Source organism: Tachyglossus aculeatus, chromosome 3, assembly GCF_015852505.1.
Source record: "Tachyglossus aculeatus isolate mTacAcu1 chromosome 3, mTacAcu1.pri, whole genome shotgun sequence".
NCBI lineage: Eukaryota > Metazoa > Chordata > Mammalia > Monotremata > Tachyglossidae > Tachyglossus > Tachyglossus aculeatus.
This window is the reverse complement of record NC_052068.1, coordinates 76,628,951-76,651,725: the sequence shown is the minus strand read 5'-3', so window position 1 is coordinate 76,651,725 and position 22,775 is coordinate 76,628,951. Positions and strand designations below refer to the sequence as shown.

General features: G+C 43.4%; 1 non-coding gene across 1 annotated transcript; it reads left to right on the top strand.

Moving 5' to 3' along the window:
* Positions 1-10,634: 10,634 nt before the first annotated feature.
* Positions 10,635-10,805, top strand: LOC119926024. The gene has a single exon (XR_005449943.1). It is a non-coding gene; the product is annotated as a U1 spliceosomal RNA (small nuclear RNA).
* Positions 10,806-22,775: the final 11,970 nt, after the last annotated feature.

Sequence of the window (22,775 nt, the reverse complement as noted above, 5' to 3'; positions counted from 1 at the left end):
AGTGAGAATTTTTCTAATTGCAGATAATGCTTATTTTTTATCACAATCCAATTATAATGGTCTGAAGTCCATCATCTATGGGGATTGTGTGTATCGTGATGCCGTCAAGTTGTTTCCGACCCATAGCGACACCACGGACACATCTCTCCCAGAATTCCCGCCCTCCATCTGCAGTTGTTCTGGTAGTGGATCCAGAGTTTCCTTGGTAAAAATACGGAAGTGGTAACATTGCTGCCTTCCGCGCGGTAAACTTGAGTCTCCACCATTGACTATTTCCCATGTCGCTGCTGCCCGGCAAGGGTGAGTTTTGACTTGTAGCAGATTGCCCGTAGCCAAGACTGGTAGAATACTGGAAACTCTCCAGGTACGACCCTGAGGGGGGTCTGTGGGGAAAGTTTATATAATAGTGATTGAGCATATCATTGATGTATATAATTACATATAACTAAAGTTTAAAGGTGGTTAAAGTTCAGCTAAAATTTTGTTTCTGGTCGGGAAGTAGGGGATAGCTTATTAACTAGATATCAATCAAGAGCGTTGTGTTTTTCATTAACCTCGAGGTGATTATAGATGGAACAAAGACTTTTGGGAATTGTAGGAAGGAAACAAAGAGAAGCACAAAATTTGAACTTGTAAATTTAGCACATTTTAATAAGAATTAGGCGGTCTTTTGCTAATGGGGCTGGGATCTCTCAACTAGACATTAAGTAACATGCTAATAGAATGTTGCTAGGTTTAAGAAGACATGGTGAATATATTGACCTTAATTTTATTTATTTGATTGAAATTTTACCTCAAGACAAGTGGGTATTCAGGGAATTCTTGATAGTTCAGCTAATTTGGTAATAATGTGTGGCTGTGTATATGCATACTATTTTTATAAAGGTAGAAAGATACTGCCTTATCCTTTACTTTTTCTTTAGGTCCAGTGTTATTCATTCAATCGTGTTGAGCACTTACTGTGTGCAGAACACTGTTCTAAGTGCTGGGGTAGATACAAGGTAATAAATCAGGTTGTCCCACGTGGGGCTCACAGTCTTCATCCCCATTTTCCAGATGAGGTAACTGAGGTGCAGAGAAGTGACGTGACTTGCCCGAAGTCACATAGCTGATAAGTGGCGGAGCCGGGATTAGAACACACAACCTCTGGGTCCCAAGCCTGGGTTCTTTCCACTGTGCCACGCTGCTTCACTATTTTATGAAGATTTTATTATTCAAATCAAAATATTAAGGTACTCCTGTAAGGAAGCTGGCCACTTCAAGTAGTACTTTTGGGTTCCCAAGCTAGCCTTAAGTAATTTTTTTTTCTCAAGGTACTATTAGCAAAGTGTTTAAAAGTCACTGCACTGTCTTCCCAGGCAATATTATTTTCCCCCAGCAAGGCTTTGAGGAACAGCTGCGTTTTCTATCAAATAGTGATGCAGCGTTTATTGTACAAAATGTCCTAGTTCACAATCCCTTTTACAGTTTTATGTAACTCTAGAAATAGACACATTAACTCTAATTCAGATGACATTCTTACCAGTTAGAATATGGGTGGTTGAGTTCACTAAGTGGGATTCCAATGGCTAAAAGTGTATACAACTCCATAGCATCTGTTATTTACTGCCATCTACTACAAATCTGCTAGATTTTAAACTGCTTGAGGGAGGGATTATGTCTTTCACCTCCTCTCTCCAAAATGTTTGGTATAGTGCTTTGCACTCAGTAGGTACTCAGTAAATTATATTGATTGTTTGAATAGGTTATATGGGGGAAGGGAATGCTTGGAAGTGATGGAGACCAATATAATTGTCCTACCCCTTTACATTTTCTGACATTTTATTGTTGCACAAACAATAATCTGCTCATTAAAGTGTTACTGGAACAGGTTCATAGTACTGTAAGTCATAAAGAGATTACAGATTCACAGTCTATTGTTTTAATTGATTTTTAAGCTTGAAGATTCCAATAACTTATGAATTCATGCCCTGATGGTTTAAAACGCTCTGGATGATAGATTTTAAAAACTCTCTGCAAGCTCTTGGCCGTATTAAACAAAATGCAAATAGTTTCAGTTGTTCTAAAGTGAATCTAACAAGTTTACTGGCTATTCCAAACTTTCCATAATTAGAATTCGGCAAGTCAGAACACTAGCATTTCTTTTGTAAATTTTGTCCAAAGCTGTGATGGATGACAAGGAGGTCTGTGTTTTGGTTCATCAATATTATAAATGTGGACAGTATACTTGAGGCCTAGTGATTTGGAACTAAGGAATCATACATGCTAGTTCTTCCTGCCAATAGAAATAAAGGCAGAGAAATTTATAGTGTGAAAGAAGGGCCCTGAAACTGTTTTTTCTTATGATCTTTGGTGCAAAAAATTTACAAACTAGTACATGTACTTCTGGTAAGCAAGATGTCAATTTGCTAAGCATTATGTAATGTCTGTTTTATGTGATACTGTCTGCCTTGGAGATGTCACTGAATATAACACTCTTTAAACGTTCAAATAAAAATGATAAATGTGCTGTTTGTGTGATCCCAGTGTCACAATCTGAAAATGAATGGATGGCATCTGTTTTATGGACTTGATTAATGAATAGAGTACTGTTTTGCATAACAGCTGCGAAATATGGAGAGGAGTGTTAAATTGTTAAAGCTGTAAAGTAGTTCCCTTGTATAGAATCAGGTCTGCCTCCCACTTGTACATATACATACAAAACTTTTTTTCTCTGAAATGCATCCACTGAAATTTCCTTGGGACTTTTCCATTGTTCCATCAATATTTTTTTCTGATATTTCAACCTTGTTTTCTTTTGAACGTTCTCCTTTTATTATTGCCTTTTTGGAACCTTTCCTTGGTGCTTGAAAAATGTGGCTCCTAGGTTGCCACTTTAATTTGGGGAAAATGTAAAAATTTAAACTGATAGCTGGATTGTCTCTTTGTCAGAGAGGTTTCCACTCATGGAATCTGAGAACAAGCAGTTTCACTGAAAATAACTTCAGATTGAGCAAAGTGCAATGAATAATGGGAGAAGCAGTGTGGCCTAATAGAGTAGGGGCCTGGAAATCAGAAGACTGCATTTTGATTCTGGCTCTTCTGTTAGCCTGCTGTGTGACTTTGGGCAAGCCCTTAACTTCTCTATGCTACATTTCCTTCAATTGTAAGAAATGGGGATTTAATACCTGTTCTCTCTCCTACTTAGAATGTGAGCTTTATGTGAAACAGGGACTCTGTCCGACCTGATTAATTTGTCTATCCCAGTGTTTGACACATTAAGTGCTTAACAAATATAATAGTAATAACAATGGGTTCTCGTGGCCTCTTTTCTGTGTTCTCTTGCCCAACCGTAAACATTCTTCCTCTACCAACTTCATAGTGGTGGTGTGGACAAGTGGGAGAGAATGGGCATAGGCTTTCAATTTCTGAGGTGCCACTTCCAACTTATTTTCTGGTTATCTGCGCAGGGAGAAGCCCTATTCCCTGGCTTCAGAAAACAGCAGGTAAATCAGCAACAATGGTGCGTATTGTGTGTCTGTACTAAGCACTGAACTAGGTAGACCCTTTGGATGATAGAAATTAACGACTAGGTCCCTCCCCTTTACGAACTGACCAGCCTAATGTGGGAGACAAGCAGATCCAAAATAACACAAAAGGTAAAAGGGCATAGGTACAAATGATATAAACAAATAGACGTATTAGCTGAACAGATACAAAAGAAGCATCGAGCCGGAAGTCAGGACCTGTTTTCTAATCCTGACTGCCACCTGTGTGCTGTATGATCATGGACAGATCATGGATAAATCACTTCTCCGTGCCTCTTGCCTCATCTATAAAGGGGGGATTAAGACTGAGCTCCAGTGGGGTAGGGAGTGTGTCCAGCCAGATTATAATAATTGACACTTGTTAATAATAATTATAATAATAATGATGGCATTTAAGCGCTTATTATGTGCAAAGCACTGTTCTAAGTGCTGGGGAGGTTACAAGGTGATCAGGTTGTCCCACGGGGGGCTCACAGTCTTAATCCCCATTTTACAGATGAGGTAACTGAGGCACAAAGAAGTTGTGACTTGCCCAAAGTCACACAGTTGACAATTGGTGGAGCTGGGATTTGAACCCATGACCTCTGACTCCAAAGCCCAGGCTCTGTTCCACTGAGCCACGCTGCTTCTCGGCGTTTACTATGTGCCAAGCACTGTTCTAAGGGCTCTACCCCAGGGTTTAGTATAGTGTGTGACACAGCAAGAATTTAACAAACTTAAAAAAAAATTGCAAAAATAATTGCAAATGTGATGACATGATCAGGAAGCTGAGGATGAATCAGGCCAATGCCTCTTGAGGGAAGTGACTTTTTTAAGAGGGTTCTGAAGGTATAGAAGGATGTGCTTTGGCAGATTTGGGGGTAGAGAGAGAGGCTCCCCTACAGATGGGAGAGGTGTGAGCAGTGTGGGATTAGAAAGTTTCATGTTCCATTTTAAAGTTGTTTTACTTGCTAGGTGAGAGCCATATAATACTTTAACCTTTTAAACTTCATTTGGATAAGTAGATAATACAGTTAATGATCACATTTAATTTAGAGTTAAATTGATCCTAAGCAGGTGGCTGTGAGTGGTTCAGGAATGGTTTGGTGATTAAAATAGGCCAGAAGAAGTAACACAATGAAGAAAAAAATTTACTATCCTCCAAGTTAAATGGAGATCGGAAGTGAACCTGCATGTTTTTATAGAGTTTAACATTTAGTATAAAAAAATGTCTTGGATGCCTCAGGGAGGTGGTGATGAAGTGTGAAGAACTCTAGAATAATTTGATTCAACCAATTTGGAGGCTTAGGAGATGTCTACCCTGTCAGAGAAAATCAAGTGGCCTTAGGCAGCTTTTCTTTAGAAGCAACTGATTTATATCTAACAACTCAAGTTGCTCAAGTACTTTGGTTAGACTCTTGGAGTCTTAAAAACGTTCTTTTACATGTATTTTAGACCTGCAGTATTGACTGCTCCCTTCTAAAGCCCACTGCTGTTTTAAGAATTTCCATTCTTCTGCCCTAAAAGCCAAATGTCATCTTGATCAACTTTCAATCTCTAGGCAAGGTAGCATTAAGCTATTCGGAATAAGAAACTATCATATTCATAAAGATTTCCAGGAAAGGAGGTGCCAGAAACTGCAGTTGCTTGCTTTCGTGCTTCCCAACCCTTAGAGTGGGGAAATTTTCTCTAAGTATAACCCAACTGTTTTCTTGTTTTGTATTGTTGAACTGTACTCTCGCAAGCATTTGGTACAGTGCCCTGTACACATTAAATGTTCAAAGAAGATGATTGAAGGAGTGAATGAATTGTCATTTTGCCTTCAGTGAAGTTGGAGGACAGCGGGTCATGCATCTCTAATAATGATCCTTCAGTTGTTTGAAGGCCATCGTTTTTCTAATGTTCCTGCCTTGTTCATCTCTTCCTGAAGTTTTAAAATCCACCCATGCCCCCAGTGACCCTACCCATTTAAAACAAAAAAGTTAATTTAAGGAGGCCTAATTTGTCAAGTTAGTGGGATGCCCTTTGGCTGACTCCTGTAGAATGTTTACTTGTTCCTTCCTGCCACCTTTTCTCTCTCGTGTTGCCTGGATGACATGGGGAACACATCATTTATTCATTCCTCTTTTGCAGTGCTTCTTGTAGGGGCTTTTAAAGTGTTTTGAATAGTTTGTGATTCTTTCTGCTTGGAACTTGTCATCTTAGTCCAGATGGCTTCATTCCCAGGCATGCTTGCGTGGTGGAGTGGGAAAGCATGTTTGACATTTTTTGCACAACAGAGGTAGGTTCAGATGGGAACGCTCAGCTGTAAATGTGCTCAGGACTCTGCAGTGCGAATGGATGGATTCTTGCTCAACAATTTATGAGGGTGTAGATTTGGGGGGGCTTTCCCCAGTTTAAACTGGTCTGGTTTGATTTCTACCCCCTATTTTTTAAAACATCAGGGTTAAACCCTCACCCCTTCAAAAGTTAATTTTTTTGTGAGTGCTTTTGTTAAGCTTTTATTATTATTTTACTGACAACTGACAACCTAGCTCCTTGTGGGTGGAGAATGTGTTTGTTGTTATATTGTACTCTCCCAAGTGCTTACTCCAATGCTCTGCACATAGTATGCACTCAGTAAATACCACTGACTGACTACAAATCCATCCTAATTAGCATGTAGCCTGTTTTTTTTTATAGTATTAAGCACTTACCATTTGGAAGGAACTGTACTAACAGCTGGGGTAGATAGGAGACAATCAGATTGAGCCCAATCCATGTTCCACATGGGGCTTACAGTCTTAATCCCCATTTTACAGATGGAATAACTGAGGCACAGAGAAACTAAGTGACTTGCCCAAGGTCATACAGCAGACACATAGTTGAGTCAGGATTAGGACCCAGGTCCTCTGGGAACGCTCAGCTGTAATAATAATAATAATAATAATAATGGCATTTATTAAGCACTTACTATGTGCAAAGCACTGTTCTAAGTGCTGTAGATGTGCTCAGAACTCTGCAGTGCGAATGGATGGATTCTTGCTCAACACAATTTATGAGGGTGTCGATTTGGGGGGGCTTTGGTTCCCAGGTCCGTGCTCTTCCAGTAGGCCACACTGCTTCTTGAGTTGGAGTTCATTTGTGTGATGAATTGTCAACTAGCTCTTGCTAATGCAGTCAACGTACTCATCCAGTAGATTTCAAACTCTTCAAGCACTGTTCTAAGGGCTCTACCTCAGGGTTCAGTATAGTGTGTGACACAGCAAGGATTTAACAAACTTTAAAAAAATAATTGCAAATGTGATGACATGATCAGGAAGCTGAGGACGAATCGGGCCAGAAATTGTGTTTGCTCCCAAGTGCCTTGTGCAGTGCTGTACACATAATAGGCACCCAATTCATTCATTCAATCTACACTCACTCCCTTGGTGACCTCATTTGCTCCCACGGCTTCAACTATCATCTCTACGCTGATGACACCCAGATCTACATCTCTGCCCCTGCTCTCTCCCCCTCTCTCCAGGCTTGCATCTCCTCCTGCCTTCAGGACATCTCCATCTGGATGTCTGCCTGCCACCTAAAGCTCAACATGTCGAAGACTGAACTCCTTGTCTTCCCTCCCAAACCTTGTCCTCTCCCTGACTTTCCCATCTCTGTTGACGGCACTACCATCCTTCCCGTCTCACAAGCCCGCAACCTTGGTGTCATCCTCGACTCCGCTCTCTCATTCACCCCTCACATCCAAGCCGTCACCAAAACCTGCCGGTCTCAGCTCCGCAACATTGCCAAGATCCGCCCTTTCCTCTCCCTCCAAACCGCTACCCTGCTCATTCAAGCTCTCATCCTATCCCGTCTGGACTACTGCACCAGCCTTCTCTCTGATCTCCCATCCTCGTGTCTCTCTCCACTTCAATCCATACTTCATGCTGCTGCCCGGCTTATCTTTGTCCAGAAATGCTCTGGGCATATTACTCCCCTCCTCAAAAATCTCCAGTGGCTACCAATCAATCTGCGCATCAGGCAGAAACTCCTCACCCTGGGCTTCAAGGCTGTCCATCACCTCGCCCCCTCCTACCTCACCTCCCTTCTCTCCTTCTCCAGCCCAGCCCGCACCCTCCGCTCCTCTGCCGCTAATCTCCTCACCGTACCTCGTTCTCGCCTGTCCCGCCATCGACCCCCGGCCCACGTCATCCCCCGGGCCTGGAATGCCCTCCCTCTGCCCGTCCACCAAGCTCGCTCTCTTCCTCCCTTCAAGGCCCTGCTGAGAGCTCACCTCCTCCAGGAGGCCTTCCCAGACTGAGCCCCTTCCTTCCTCTCCCCCTCGTCCCCCTCTCCATCCCCCCATCTTACCTCCTTCCCTTCCCCACAGCACCTGTATATATGTATATATGTTTGTACATATTTATTACTCTATTTTACTTGTACATATCTATTCTATTTATTTTATTTTGTTAGTATGTTTGGTTTTGTTCTCTGTCTCCCCCTTTTAGACTGTGAGCCCACTGTTGGGTAGGGACTGTCCCTATATGTTGCCAATTTGTACTTCCCAAGCGCTTAGTACAGTGCTCTGCACATAGTAAGCGCTCAATAAATACGATTGATGATGATGATGATTCATTCAATTGCATTTATTGAGTGCTTACTGTGTGCAAAGCACTGTACTAAGCACTGGTATAGTACTCCACACACAGTAGGTGATCAATACAACACTGATGGTGTGGACAATGGAAGATTTAGACATTTTCAAATGCTTTGTACTCCCCCCCCCCCCCCCCCCCCCCCCCCCCGCGGAGATTTCCTTCCTATCCACTCCGCAAGGTGCCTAGAGCTTCCTTAGGTAATAATAATAATAATAATGGCATTTATTAAGCGCTTACTATGTGCAAAACACTGTTCTAAGCACTGGGGAGATTACAAGGTGATCAGGTTGTCCCAAGGCGGGCTCACAGTCTTAATCCCCATTTTACAGATGAGGTAACAAAGAAGTTAGCCCAAAGTCACACAGATGAGAATTGGCAGAGATGGGATTTGAACCCATGACCTCTGACTCCAAAGCCCGGGCTCTTTCCACTGAGCCACACTAGGAGCTTTGCCAGTTTGTGTTTTGATACTATTTGTATTCATTCTTCTCCCTCCGGTATAGGGCCCTCACCTTAAAACCGGGATTGGGATATTGTTAAGTTTAGGATTGATGCTGGAGTCTGACACCAGGGCTTGGGCAAGTTAACACTGCTGGATGCCTGAAACTGGTAACTGATTTTGATCTTTCGATTAGTCATTTGTGTCATTTTCAAAATCTGGAAATATGCTGCTACTGAAGAAATATTTGTCATGCAGGTGTATGTGTATCAAAAATGAAAGCGCAAATAAAACCTCAAGTACTGACTTTTTAGCTAAACTCTCCTTTTAACCTAAGGGGGAAAAAAAAACAAATAGATGAATGAAGGCTGAAACAAATTAGAAGTCGAGTTGCTTGCCATAGAGATAAACATTAGGGAACAGATTTTTTTTTTTTTTTAGGAAAGACGCCTATTACTCCCACTACCCCATCAGTCAGCAGTGTTTATTGACAGTTCACAGAAAGAACACGATAGGAGTGTTATATAGGAATGTTATATAGAGAAGTAGCATGGCTCAGTGGAAAGAGCCTGGGCTTTGGAGTCAGAGGTCATGGGTTCAAATCCTGACTCCGCCAATTGTCAGATGTGTGACTTTGGGCAAGTCACTTAACTTCTCTGTGCCTCAGTTCCCTCATCTGTAAAATGGGGATTAAGACTGTGAGCCCCACGTGGGACAACCTGATTACCTTGTATCCCCCCCCAGTGCTTAGAACAGTGCTTGGCACATAGCGCTTAATAAATGCTATCATTATTATTATTATTATACGGAATCCTGTAAGGTCCACAGGAAGAAAGCTCTATCCTTACTGTAACCAACAGCTTGTTTTTCAGAGCAGTGGCAGTGGTAGTAGCAGGAAAAATTGAATATCCATAACTGGGGTATCTGTTATTGCTTCTCATAATAATAATAATAATATTGGTATTTGTTAAGCACTTACTATATGCCAAGCACTGTTCTAAGCACTGGGGGGGGGGGGGGGAATACAAGGTAATCAAGGTTGTCCCACATGGGGCTCACAGTCTTAATCCCCATTTTACAGATGAGGGAACTGAGGCACAGAGAAGTTAAGTGACTTGTCCAAAGTCACACAGCTGACAAGAGACAGAGCCCGGATTAGAACCCATGACCTCTGACTCCCAAGCGCAGGCTCTTGCACTGAGCCACGCTGCTTCTGCTTCTCATCTACTGCTACCACATCCCTGCATCCACTGCTGGTCTTGACTTCTGAGGTTATTTCTGTTATTGCCTCCCTGAGTTGTCTGGACTCAGGGCACAGTGGAATTGATCTTGGAAATCAAGGTTGGTTCCACCTACCTGCTGTGACATTGGGCAAGTGACTTAACTTCTCTGTGCCTCAGTTACCTCATTTGTAAAATGGGGATTTAGACCGTGAACCCCATGTGAAACAGGGACTGTGTCCCAGACTATTTGCTTGGAGTCCCCAGAATGCTTAGTACAGTGCCTAGCACACGGTAAGTGCTTAACAAATACCACAATTATTATTACAGTGAACATGGGAATGTCAGGGTCACATCTGGGAAGGTTGCTTCATGGTGTAATTTATTTATATTAATGTCTGTCTCCCCCATCTAGACTGTAAGCTTGTTCTGGGTGGGGAATGTGTCCGTTTATTGTTCTATTCTACTCTCCCAAGCACTTAGTACAGTGCTTTGTACACAGTAAACACTCAGTAAATATGAATGAATAGTAGCTGTTCCTTCTAGACTGTGGGCCCGTTGTTGGGTAGGGACTGCCTCTATTTGTTGCCGAATTATACTTTCCAAGCGCTTAGTACAGTGCTCTGCACACAGTAAGCACCCAGTAAATGTGATTGAATGAATGAATGCTGCTGTCATGGCCCTACTCTGCCCTTCCCCCTCGGCTGGCATTCAAGGCTGCTAACTTTAATTTGAACAGCACTGTTTCACATCCACATTTTCAAGCTATTCAATGCGTGATTAGTATGCATGGTTAGTTTTGTGCAAATTCTATTGAACTTGTTATAGCTCCATTCCAGCTCCCTGGTGTCTTCCCCGAAAGAGGAGATCTGGTGATTTTTCTCAGAGAAGGGGGTTTTCTCAGGGAAAGACTCATCTGTTTCACTCTGGATGCGCTCACCTCTGCCATTTCTCCAAATGCAGGAGGCTGGGCTGTGCAATTTGTGATAGAGGGGCCCCACGTTCACGGTTTCCTCTGGCATTCCTGTCTGAGGGAAAGTGGTAACAATAATAATAATGATGGTATTAAGCGCTTACTCTGTGCCAAGCACTGTTCTAAACACTGGGGTAGATACAAGGTTCTCAGATTGTCCCACCTGGGGCTCACAGTCTTAACCCCCATTTTACAGATGAGGGAACTGAGGCACAGAGAAGTTAAGTGACTTGCCCAAAGTCACACGGTTGACAAGTGGCAGAGGCGGGATAAGAACCCGTGACCTCTGACTCCCAAGCCTGACTCTCTTTCTATTAAGCCACTCTGCTTCCCCTGTATATGATGTGGTCTGTATATGATGTGTGGTGCCTTTCTTTTTGAACATCCCAGATAACAAATACCATTATTAGTATTATTGTAAACATTTCACATTTCTGCAAATTTGTCCAGACAATAGCTTCTTTAATTGTCATTTATCACTTAAAGACTCTGGGCCTCAGTTTCTTCAACTGGGAAATGGGGATTCCATCCCTATTCTCCCTCCTACTTAGCCTGGGAGCCCCGTTTGGGACAGGGACAGTGTCTGACTTAACTTGTACATACCCCAGTGCTTGGCACAGAATAAGTGCTTAACAAATATCACAATTATTATTATTATTGTCATCATCAAAGTAACCTAAATTCAATCGTATTTATTGAGCACTTACAGTGTGCAGAGCACTGTCCTAAGCGCTTGGGAAGTACATCTGTCCAGTTCCTCGGTACCCCGACTTTTATGAAGTACAGAATCGCTGTTGTAATCCCGATGACATTTCCATAAATCACAGTCGATTTAGACGTAGAATTTTAGGGGAACAGCGAAGCAATCGGGATGATGCAATAAACTAATATATGAAAGTTGTAATTTGTGTGCTAATAAAGGGCAACTGGTTGTGTAATCATTCAATCGCACTTACATCCCCAGACCACTTCAGGATGTTTGAGTAGCCAACCTTTCCCCCCTTTTAATGCCAGCTGTTGAAATGGACTGCACTCGGTGTTGTAAAATGTTTAAATATATGTAGCTCAGTCCAGCTTTATGAAGGTTTGTTTGCTCCTAAATGAGCACTTATCTGTCTAACAGGCCCAGAGCAAGAGAACAGGTGGGTAGTGTGATACTATTCTATTTATTTTGTTGTTGATGTGCATATGGCTGTAGTTCTATTTGTTCTGACGATTTTGACACCCGTCTACATGTTTTGGTTTGTTTTGTTTTCTGTCTTCCCCTTCTAGACTGTGAGCCCATTGTTGGGTTGGGACCGTCTCTATATGTTGCCGACCTGTACTTCCCAAGCGTTAAGTACAGTGCTCTGCACACAGTAAGCACTCAATAAATACTATCGAATGAATGAATTTGTCCAAATATAAGCTACAGCTAAAATGTATTCCTCATTTCTGGAAGTCCCACATTCTTTATTGCTCCAAGACCACTGTTTTCCCTATCTTCAAAGCCTTCCAGGAGGTCTTCATTCAATCAGTCAATCATATTTGAGTGCTTATTGTGTGCAGAGCACTGTACTAAGAGCTTGGGAGAGGGCATTATAACAGAGTTGGTAGACATCTTTCCAGCCCATTATGAGTTTACAGTCTAGATAGGGAGATAGACATTAATAGGAAAATAAATTTTGGATGTGTTCATAAGTACTGAGGGAGGGGTGAATGAAGGGTGCAGATCCAAATACAAGGGCAACAGAGAAAGGAATGGAGAGAAGAGGAAATTAGGGCTTAGTCAGGGAAGGCCTCTTGGAGGAGATATGCTTTCAATAAGGCTTCGAGGGTGGGAAAGTGATGGTCTGTCATAAAAAGAGGGAGGTTCAAGGCCAGATACAGGACTTGGGCAAGGTCAGCAGTGAGGTAGATGAAATGGAGTTAGTAGGTTGGCATTAGACGAGAGAAAGAAGTGTGTGGGCTGGGCTGTAGCAGGAAATCAGAGAAGTAAGGGGTGTGTATGGGGGGTGGGGGGTGGGGGGAGCAAAGTCGAGTGTTAAAGCCTATGGTTAGGAGATTCTGTTTAATGGGGAGGTATTATCCTTGATTCCTCTCTCTCATTCAACTCATTCCGTCTGCACGTTCAACCCTCACATCGCTAAAATCTGTCCTTTCCTAAAATCCGTCCTTCCAAACCACTACCACGTTAATCCAAGCACTTATCCTATCCCACCTTGATTATTGTATCCTTGCTGATCTCCCTGACCCCTGTCTCCCCAGTCCAGTCTCCACTTCACTCTGCTTCCAAGGCCATTTTCCTACAAAAACATTCAGGTCCATATTCACTCCTCAAGAACCTCCAGCGGTTGCCCATCCACCTCTGCATCAAACAGAAACTCCTTACTATTGACTTTAAAGCACTCAATCACCTTGTCCCCTCCTACATCACCTTGCTACTCTCCTAACTACAACCCAGTGTGTGTGTCCACACACCTGGCTCCTCTAATGCTAACCTTCTCACCGTACCTCGATCTTGTCTATCTCGCCGCCGACCTCTCTCCCATGTCCTGCCTCTGGCCTGGAATGCTCTCCCTCTTCATATCCGATACGGTCTGCTTCTTTGGCTCCTGTGTGTGAGCAACAAAGCACTGCTGGCAGAAATCCAGAGATCAGGCCAACCTCGTCCACCTCACATCCATCCTTGTCTGTTTTAACTCTGGGTTCTCCTCTATCTGGCAATATTATTTCTCTAGCCTTACTGACTTGGATGCACATTGCCCTTGCCAGGTATTTCAGATATTTAACTCCCTCTTCAAACCTCCTTCTCCTCATCTCCCCCTTCTCTTACCCCTAATGACCTAACCACATACTTTGGGAAAATTGAAACCATCATTCATTCAATCGTATTTATTGAGCACTTACTGTGTGCAGAGCACTGTACTAAGTGCTTGGGAAGTACAAGTTGGCAACATACAGAGACGGTCCCTACCCAACAACAGGCTTACAGTCTAGAAGGGGGAGACAGACAATAAAACAAAACATGTGGACAGGTGTCAAGTCATCACAATAAATAGAAATAAAGCTAGATGCACATCATTAACAAAACAAATAGAGTAGTAAATATGTACAAGGAAAATCAGGCATTATCTCCCTAAAATCTCCCCTGCTCTTGATCAGTCCCTCCCTTCAATTCATTCATTCAATAGTATTTATTGAGCGCTTACTGTGTGCAGAGCACTGTACTAAGCATTTGGGAAAGTACAATATAACAGTAAACAGATATATTTCCTGCTCACAACTAGCTTAGTCTTGCTCGCTCCCTCTTGCCCCTTCTTCAACTCTCCCATCTTTCCCAGCAGTATGTCAAGAGATTTCCTGTCTTCTCTCAGAATCCACCCTTTCCACCTTCGCCTCCAACCCCATCGCTTTGTACCTTAGCACAGTTCTTGCCCACTCCTTTCTTTCCTCCCTGACTGCCGTCATCAACTGTTCACTCTTTTTCCTCATGGCTTTCAAATGGGCTCGTATCTTCCACTGACCTGAAAAAAAAATCCCTCCAGTTATTGCCCCATCTCCCTCATAACATTTCTCTCCAAACTCCTTGAGGAAGTTGTCTTACCCCCATACTCTCCACATTCTCTCCCGGATCCTCTCCAACCTAACTTCCACCCCCTTCACTCATTCATTCATTCACTCAATCGTATTTATTGATTTCCACCACCCTGGATTGTGTTATCCCATAGACATCATTAGCATTTATATGCATGTTACTCTGTGTATTCTGTTCATTTAAATACTTATTCTTTATATTTTCTTACTACTACCAATTATTTTCCCCCTATTCCTTGTCTGAAAGTAGACTTTGTGACTATCTGTCTTTCCTATTATATTGCAGTGTCCTTGAGGGCAAGGATTGTGTCTTTTCCTTCTATTTAATTTTCCAAGCACCTAGTTCTGTGCCTATCATTATTATTATTATTATTATTGTACTTGTTAAGCACTTACTATGTGCCAAGCACTGTTCCTTACACAGAAGTGCTTAATAAATGCTATTGACCAAATGGATGAATGAATATCTATTCTATTTATTTTATTTTGTTAGTATGTTTGGTTTTGTTCTCTGTCTCCCCCTTTTAGACTGTGAGCCCACTGTTGAGTAGGGTCTGTCTCTATATGTTGCCAACTTGTACTTCCCAAGCGCTTAGTACAGTGCTCTGCACACAGTAAGTGCTCAATAAATACAATTGATTGATTGATTGATTGAATGAGTCCTTCACCAACCAGATATACTCATCGGCAAACAGTTGTTGAATTAACTGGTCTCCATCAGCTATGATCCTACTTTCTCATGCCATAGCTGAATAATACTTCAGAACCCATTCAAATAGCACTGGAGCATCTAGACTGAATCTCTTCCACTGGACTGTAAGGTCCCTGAGGGCAGGGATTGTGTCTAGCAACTGTATTATACTCAACCAAGTCCTTAGTTTTTTTTTGGAGCAATTGTACCACTGGACTGAATCTCTTCCACTGGACTGTAAGGTCCCTGAGGGCGGGGATTGTGTCTAGCAACTGTAATATACTCTCCCAAGTCCTTAGTTTTGTTTTGTTTTTTTTACTTTTTTTAATGGTATCTGTCAAGTGCTTACTATGCTCCAGGCACTGTTATAAGCACGGTGGGGAGGGGGTGGGGGGGGGAGATCAAAAGTAATCAGACAGACACAATCCCTGTCCAGCATGGGGCTCACAGTCTTAATCCCTATTTTACAGATGAGGTAACTGAGGTCCAGTGAAGTGACTTGCCCAGGGTAATGCAACATACAAGTGGCAGAGCTGGGATTACAACCCAAGTCCTTCTGACTCTCAGGCTGGTGTTCTGTCCACTAAGCCAGTGTTTCGCAAAAAGTAAGCACTCAATAAATCCCAGTGATTGTCTCCCCTTTCCCATTTAACCTAATGAGGTTCATTTCTCCTGAGGCCTACACTAGCTTCCCCTCAAAAGCAGTATAGACGAAGGCCAGCAAAGCAAAGCTGAGTGAAATGCCCTGGCTTCCCGCTCAAGCTGAGAAGGTATCAAAGAAAAATATTAATAATAATTACTGTGGTATTTAGGTGCTAATAATAATAATAGTTATAACAATAATGGCATTTATTAAGCGCTTACTATGTGCAAAGCACTGTTCTAAGTGCTGGGGGAGATACAAGGTAATCAGTTTGCCCCATGTGGGGCTCACAGTCTTAACCCCCATTTTACAGATGAGGTAACTGAAGCACAGAGAAGTGAAGTGACTTGCCCGAAGTCACACATCATCATCATCATCAATTGTATTTATTGAGTGTTTACTGTGTGCAGAGCACTGTACTAAGCGCTTGGGAAGTACAAGTTGGCAACAAGTTGGCAACATAAGTCACACAGCCGATAAGTGGCGGAGTCGGAATTAGAACCCATGACCTCTGACTCCCAAGCCCGGGCTCTTTCCACTGAGCCACGCTGCTTCTCTAAGCGCTTACTAGCTGCCAATTGCTCTACTAAGTGCCGGGGTGGGTACAAGCAAATCGGGTTGAACACAGTCCTTGTCCTGCTTGGGGCTCACAGTCTTAATCCCCATTTTACAGATGAAATAACTGAGGCCCAGAGAAGTTAAGTGACTTGCCTCAAGTCACACAGCAGACAAGTGGTAGAGCTGGGAGTAGAACTCACGACCTGCTGACTCCCAGGGTTGTGCTGTAACCACTGAGCCACGCTGCTTCTAACAAGTGCTACTATGTGCTGAAAACTGGCACAGAGAAGCAGCGTGGCTCGGTGGAAAGAGCCCGGGCTTGGGAGTCAGAGGTCATGGGTTCAAATCTCAGCTCTGCCAATTGTCAGCTGTGTGACTTTGGGCAAGTCACTTCCTTCTCTGGGCTTCAATTACCTCATCTGTAAAATGGGGATGAAGACTGTGAGCCCCAAGTGGGACAACCTGATCACCTCGAAACCTCCCCAGCGCTTAGAACAGTGCTTTGCACATAGTAAGCGCTTAACAAATGCCATCATTATTATTCAAGGTAGTCTGATGAGACACAGTCTCTGTCCCTCATGGGGCTCACAATCTGGGGGAGGGAAAACAGGTATTCGGGTTGGTTTGAAGTAGTAGGGAGCCTCCCCGTTCACCTTCTGCTCTAGGCCATTGGCCAAAGTACACGAAGACCAGGGATCGGAATGCGCTGCTGTAAATTGTCTTCCTAGTAGACATTAAACGTAAGAATGTAAACCAAGGAAGCTGGTCCAGACTCCTGTGATGTCTACACTGCTATGTGCCGCAGAGAATTCGATTGACCTGTGGGCTCGCCGACGGGTCTCTCAGACAGAAGTTGAAAAACGTGGACGTGATTGAGATCTGTGAAGCCAGAAGATTGAAAGTTAGGAAAATGGAAGGACGGGAAGCAGAGACTGTGCCCCAAACTCACAGCTCGAAGTGCAGGCCTGCTGCAGTCATTTTTTTGCAGGTGGCAGTGCCTTTTGCTGAGGGAAGTGGTAGTCTTTTTCATTTATACAATTCTTACAGAAGGCCATGTTCGGATTCTTTTTCACACCACTTTCCAACTTGCCCGTTTGAGAAAGCTTTCTTTCTCAACTTCAGGGACCAGGTGTCTTTATTCTATATCCCTATCTACTTTATTATCTTATTTATTTTATTGTATTAATGGTGTTAAGCATTTACTATGTGCCAGGTGCTGTACTAGACACTGGGGTAGATAAAAGCTAATTCATTCATTCAATCATATTTATTGAGCGCTTACTATGTGCAGAGCACTGTACTAAGCATAGTAAGCATATAGTAAGCATTTAAAAAATACTACAAGAAAGTCACACAGCAGACAAGTTGTCGGAGCCAGGATTAGAACCCACATCCTATCGGCTTCCAGGCCCGTGTCTCTCCACTAAGCCATGCTGCTTCTCAATCTCGTGTATTCTCAATTTCAAACTCATGTACTTGTCCTTGCCTTTTATGCTGTTTTAGTGCTTTGTTTCATCACTTCTGATGTCTATTTCCAGATCTCTCTCCCGCTCTTATAAACTGTGAGCCCCTGGAGGGGCAAGATACGAGTCTAATTCCCAGCTGTGTATTTTTTCACAGTGCTTAGTTCATTCATTCATTCATATTTATTGAGCACTTACTGCGTGCAGAGCATTGTACTAAACACTTGGGAAGTACAAGTTGGCAACATATAGAGACGGTCCCTACCCAACAGCGGGATCACAGTCTAGAAGGGGGAGACAGACAACAAAACAAAACATATTAACAAAATAAAATAAATAGAACAGTAAATATGTACAAGTAAAGTAGAGTAATATATACGTACAAACATATATACAGGAGCTGTGGGGAGGGGAAGGCGGTAAGGCGGGGGGATGGGGAGGGGAACGAGGGGGAGAGGAAGGAAGGGGCTCAGTCTGGGAAGGCCTCCTGGAGGAGGTGAGCTCTCAGTAGGGCTTTGAAGGGAGGAAGAGAGCTAGCTTGGTGGATGGGCAGAGGGAGGCCATTCCAGGCCAGGGGGAGGACGTGGGCTGGGGGTCAACAGCGGGACAGGCAAGAACGAGGCACAGTGAGGAGGTTAGCGGCAGAGGAGCGGAGGGTGCGGGCTGGGCTGGAGAAGGAAAGAAGGGAAGTGAGGTAGGAGGGGGTGAGGTAATGGACAGCCTTGAAGCTGAGAGTGAGGAGTTTTTGCCTGATGCGTAGGTTGATTGGTAGCCACTGCAGATTTTTGAGGAGGGGAGTAACATGCCCAGAGAGTTTCTGCACAAAGATGATCCGGGCAGCAGCGTGAAGTATGGATTGAAGTGGGGAAAGACAGGAGGATGGGAGATCAGAGAGGAGGCTGATGCAGTAATCCAGTCAGGATAGGATGAGAGACTGAACCAGCAGGGTAGCAGTTTGGATGGAGAGGAAAGGGCGGATCTTGGCGATGTTGCGGAGGTGAGACCGGCAGGTTTTGGTGACGGATTGGATGTGAGGGGTGAATGAGAGAGCGGAGTCGAGGATGACACCAAGTTTGCGGGTTTGTGAGACGGGAAGGATGGTAGTGCCATCAACGGTGATGGGAAAGTCAGGGAGAGGGCAGGGTTTGGGAGGGAAGATAAGGAGTTCAGTCTTGGACATATTGAGTGTTAGATGGCGGGCAGACATCCAGATGGAGATGTCTTGAAGGCAGGAGGAGACACGAGCCTGAAGGGAGGGAGAGAGAGCAGGGGCAGAGATGTAGATTTGGGTGTCATCAGTGTAGAGATGATAGCTGAAGCCATGGGAGTGAATGAGTTCACCAAGGGAGTGAGTGTAGATAGAGAACAGAAGGGGACCGAGAACTGACCCTGGAGGAACCCCTACAGTAAGGGGATGGGAGGGGGAGGAGGAGCCCCCAAAAGAGACTGAGAATGAATGGCTGGAGAGATAAGAGGAGAACCAGGAGAGGACAGAGTCTGTGAAGCCAAGGTTGGATAGCGTGTTGAGGAGAAGGGGGTGGTCCACAGTGTCGAAGGCAGCTGAGAGTTCGAGGAGGATTAGGATAGAGTTGGATTTGGCAAGCAGGAGGTCATTGGTGACTTTTGAGAGGGCAGTTTCCATGGAATGTAGGGAAGGGAAGCCAGATTGGAGGGGGTCGAGGAGAGAGTTGGTGTTGAGGAATTCGAGGCAGTGCGTGTAGACGGTGCTGGCAGGGACTGTCTATTGTTGTATTGCACTCTTCCAACACTTAGTACAGTGCTCTGCACACAGTAACTGCTCAAAAAATATGATTGAATGAATGCTCTGCACACAGTAAGTTCTTAATAAATATTACTATAATATTCTTCTATCTTGCTGCCAACCTCTTTCCCATATCCTCCCACTGGCCTGGTACTCCCTCCCCTTTCAGATATGCCAGACCACCACTCTCCCAACCTTCAAAGCATTATTAAGGAAACATCTCCTCCAAGAGGTCTTCTCTGATTAAGCATTCTTTACCGCTGCTCCCTCTTCCTCCTTTGTCATCTATGCACTTGGATCTGACCTTTGGACATCTGGTATTCACCTCACCCTTGGCCCCACAGCATTTATGTACAGTTCTATAAAATATATATTAATAATAATAATTATGGTATTAAGCCCTTACTATGTACCAAGCACTGTTCTAAGTGCTGGGGTAGATACAAGGTAATCAGGTTGTCCCATGTGGGGCTCACAGTCTTCATCCCCATTTTACAGATGAAGTAACTGAGGCACAGAGAAGTGAAGTGACTTACCCAAAGTTGTACAGCAGACAAGTGTTGGAGCTGGGATTAGAATAATAATAATAATAATGGCATTTATTAAGCGCTTACTATGTGCAAAGCACTGTTCTAAGCACTGGAGAGGTTACAAGGTGATCAGGTTGTCCCACGGGGGGCTCACAGTCTTCATCCCCATTTTACAGATGAGGTAACTGAGGCACAGAGAAGTTAAGTGACTTGCCCAAAGTCACACAGCTGACAATTGGCAGAGCTGAGATTTGAACCCATGACCTCTGACTCCAAAGCCCGGGCTCTTTCCATTGAGCCACACTTACCCATGACCTTCTGACTCTCATGCTCTAGCCACTAGGCCATGCAAGTCTGTATTTATATTAATGTCTGTCTCCCCCTCTAGACTGTAAGTTTCTTGTGGGCAGGGAACATGACTACCAAGTATGTTGCATTGTGCTCCCCTAAGCGCTCAGTACCATGTTCTCTACACAGTAAGCGCTCGATAAATACTACTGAACTATTGATACTACTATCAATCAATCGCATTTATTGAGCACTTACTGTGTGCAGAGCACTGTACTAAGCGCTTGGGAAGTACAAGTTGGCAACATGTAGAGACAGTCCCTACCCAACAGTGGGCTCACAGTCTAGAAGGGGGAGACAGAGAACAAAACCAAACATATTAACAAAAGAATATAAATAGAATAGATATGTACAAGTAAAATAAATAAATAAATAGAGTAATAAATATGTACAAACATATACAGGTGCTGTGGGGAAGGGAAGGAGGTAAGACGGGGGTGTGGAGAGGGGGACGAGAGGGAGACTACTGCTACTACTTACGTGACATGAGGGAGCTAAACAAATATATGAAGGTATGTCAAAAGCTTGGGTGGAAATGATTGGGCAGATGTGGGAAATGTCTTGGAGGATGAAGCAGCAGGATTAATTGGTAGCTTGAATGTGAGAGGTGACTGATGTGATAGAGGTGAATGACAGAATAGAGTCGAGGACAACACTGATGTTGCGGCCTTCTGGGCTGGGAAGGACAGTGATGTCAACTGAGATGGAAAAGTGGGTTGAGGGGAAAGAGTTCTTTTTAGATATCAATTTAGCAAAAGGTATTTATTGAACACTTACTGTTTGAAGAACACTGGACTAAGAACTTGGGAAAGTACACTACAATAGAGTTGGTAGACAAGATTCCTACACACAAGTACTTAGTCTACTATATCTATATCGATAAATATATTATGGTATTTGTTATGCACTTACTATGTGCCAGGCACTGTAGTAAATGGTGGGGTGGATACAAGCAAATTGGGATTGACGCAGTCCCTATCCTACGTGGGGCTCACATGCTTAATTCCCGTTTTACTGATGAGGTAACTGAGGCATAGGGAAGTTAAGTGACTTACCCTAGGCCACACAGCAGACATGTGGCGGAGCTGGGATTAGAACCCAGGTCCTTTTGACTCCTAGGCCTGTGCTCTATCCACTAAGACACACTGCTTCTCTATAGGGAGTCTAGAGAGAGAGAGACACTATAATAAATTACTGATATAGGGAGTCCTAGAACCTTTATGTGCCCAGTCCTCCTATAGTGTATATTTTCAGTACTAGAATGTTTTCCATGGGTTTGGAATTAGAAAAACGTTCTTTTGACAAGGTGTATCTGGATAGAATATGACGTGATGTTGGAAGAAATGGTTGTGATTAAGTGTGTGGCGTTAGTCAAGATATAAATATTATCATTTGAGTTTTTCTTCAAGTGGGGATTACCAAGAACGTAAACTAACTTCACACAAACTTTAACCAACCTTCTTTCAGTGATCTTTGGAAACTGTGAATACTCCCTACAGACAACATTTTTCTGAATGTTGTAACCTCTTGTTATCTCAAGATTTTACCCAAATTTTGTTCACGGAAGACCCTCTTAATGATTCCCATTTGTCTTAGAAGCTTACCCCCGCCACTTCCCAGTCTCTGTTTGTTCATCTCCTGGGCTAGGGTGGGGAATGTTTTAATGTAGAAGTGTAATGCATAGTTGACATGCCACAGATGTTATATTTGAATGTCTTCCATATGATAGTTCTGTAAAACATAGTAAAACCAAGGAGACAAATGCTATAGAAACCTTTCAAAATGCTTCTTCCCTCTCTGTACCTTTTTCTTTCCACAGCCCTGCTTTTCATCACAGGCAAACCATATTGGGGACAGGAGCAGGGGAACATTATTTCATCAATGTAATTCTTAATTGTATTTCTTCAATCAATTGCCTTTATTGAGTTCCTACTGTGTGCAGAGGGCTTCACTAAGCCCTTGGAAGAATACCAGTGGGTTAGAAGATATGATCCTTGCCCTCAGGGAACTTACAGTCTAGTGGGGAGGACAATTAAATCAAGTACAGATAGGGGAAGTAGTAGAATATGTAAGTTTTATGATACCTAAGTACCTCGGTGGCCCAGAAAGGCTGAAAGTGGCAACCGGAGAAATAGGAAGTGGGGAGATGAGGGATACTCGGGGAAGACCTCCAGGGTGGAAGCATGTGAGAAAGAGATCTTAATTGTGAGAGGTGAGAATGAGGCACAGTGGGTAGGTTAGCTGAAAAGGAATGAAGATTGTGATTTGGGCTATAGTGGGAGAAGAGTGCAGTGTAGCCTAGTGGGTAAAGCCTGGGCCTGGGAGTTGGAAGAACCTGGGTTCTAATCCCAGTTCCACCATTTGTCTGCTGTGTGGCCTTAGACAAGCCACTTCACTTCTCTGTGCCTGTTACCTCATCTTTAAAGTGGGGATTAAGGCTGCGA